The sequence below is a fragment of the Apteryx rowi genome, unplaced genomic scaffold (assembly GCF_003343035.1).
Source record: "Apteryx rowi isolate R43461 unplaced genomic scaffold, aptRow1 scaffold_1414, whole genome shotgun sequence".
NCBI classification, from domain to species: Eukaryota; Metazoa; Chordata; class Aves; order Apterygiformes; family Apterygidae; genus Apteryx; species Apteryx rowi.
In genome coordinates, this window is record NW_020447658.1 from 29,466 (window position 1) to 31,268 (window position 1,803).

Sequence of the window (1,803 nt, forward strand, 5' to 3'; positions counted from 1 at the left end):
GTTTCTCAGCCCAAAAATCGAGCCCCCCCCCCCCCAGCGTCGCCAGCCGGAGCGGAGCCCCGAGCGTCACGGCGTCTCGCGCCGATCCGGCGGCCCCGGATTTCGGCGCGCGATGAGGCACCGGCCGGTGAGTGGCTTTGCAAGGGGAAGGGGGGGTCGCGGGCCGGGGTGCTCCCTCCTCCCCCCCAGCCCCATTTTGGGGGGTCCCCATCGTTTTTGGGGGGGGGTTGGGAGGTGCCGCCCGGGGAGCAGGAGATCTGCTGGGTTTCTCCTCGCAAGGAGAAGCGGGGAGCAGCGATGGGGGACGGGGGCGGCTGCGGAGAGCGGGGGGCAGCAAGGGGGCACCGGCACCGCGTTTGCAACGGGCTGCGGCTCGAAAACGAGCTTTGCAAGCCCGGCTCAAAAACGGGCATTGCAGGAATGGCTCAAAAACGGGCATTGCAAGCAGGGCTTGAAGTCGAGCGTCGCGGGCACGGCTCAAAAACGAGCGTTGCAAGCACGGCTCGAAGCCGAGCGTGGCAGGGACGGCTCGAAAAGGAGCGTTGCACGCATGGCTTGAAGCTGAGCTTTGCAAGCACGGCTTGAAAACGAGCGTCGCAGGCACGGCTCCAAGCCAAGCGTTGCAAGGGCAGCTCAAAGCTGAGCATGGCAGGGACGGCTCGAAAACGAACTTTGCAAGCATGACTCGAAGCCGAGCATTGCAAGCACAGCTCGAAAACGAGCATTGCAGGCAAAGCTCGAAAATGAGCATTGCAAACACGGCTCCAAGCCGAGCACTGCAGGGACAGCTCAAAGCCAAGTGTTGCAAGCGCAGCTCGAAGCTGAGCATGACAGCGACAGCTTGAAAATGAGCATTGCAAGCACAGCTCAAAGACAAACATTGCAGGGACGGCTCCGAGCTGAGCACGGCAGGGACAGCTTGAAGCTGAGCTTTGCAGGCACGACTTGAAGCTGAAAGTGGCAGGGACGGCTCAAAAACGAGCATTGCACCCACGGCTTGAAGCCAAGCTTTGCAAGCACGGCTCAAAAATGAGCATTGCAAGCACGGCTCCAAGCTGAGCATTGGGGGCACAGCTGGAAAACGAGCGTGGCAGGGACGGCTCCGAGCTGAGTGTCGCAGGGACAGCTTGAAAACGAGCATTGCAGGCAAAGCTTGAAGCTAAGCATTGCAGGGATGGCTTGAAGCTGAGCATTGCAGGGACAGCTTGAAAACGAGTGTTGAAAGCACAGCTCGAAAACGAGCATTGCAAACGTGGCTCCAAGCCGAGCATCGCAGGGACAGCTTGAAGCTGAGATTTGCAAGCACAGCTCGGAGCCGAGCGTGGCAGGGATGGCTTGAAAATGAGCATTGCATGCACGACTCCAAGCCGAGCACTGCAGGGACAGCTTGAAAACAAGAGTTGCAGGCAAAGCTCAAAGCCGAGCAGTGCAGGCACGGCTTGAAGCCGAGCGTGGCAGGGCCGGCTCAAAAATGAGCACTGCACGCATGGCTCGAAGCCGAGATTTGCAAGCACGGCTTGAAAATGAGCACTGCATGCACAGCTCAAAGCTGGGCTTTGCAGGGACAGCTTCAAGCCGAGCGTTGCAGGGACAGCGTGAGGCCAAGCGTGGCAAGCGGGGCTCGAAAATGAGCATTACAAGCACGGCTCCAAGCCGAGCATCGCAGGGACAGCTCGAAAACGAGCATTACAAGCACAGCTTCAAGCACAGCGTTGCAGGCACGGCTCGAAAATGAGCATTGCAAGCACGGCTGCAAGCCGAATGTCACAGGCACAGCTTGAAAATGAATGTTGCAGGCAAAGC

The 1,803-nt window shown here is 59.4% G+C and overlaps 1 protein-coding gene across 1 annotated transcript in view; it reads left to right on the forward strand.

Annotated features, from left to right (window-relative positions):
* The first annotated feature begins 52 nt into the window (after positions 1 to 52).
* LOC112962121 (DNA-directed RNA polymerase II subunit 1-like) overlaps positions 53 to 1,803 on the forward strand; it is an 18,298-nt gene continuing 16,547 nt past the window's right edge. Inside the window, exon 1 of the mRNA XM_026058018.1 lies at positions 53 to 127. The gene's annotated coding sequence lies outside the window, so the exon portion shown is untranslated. The remainder of the gene's footprint in view (positions 128 to 1,803) is intronic.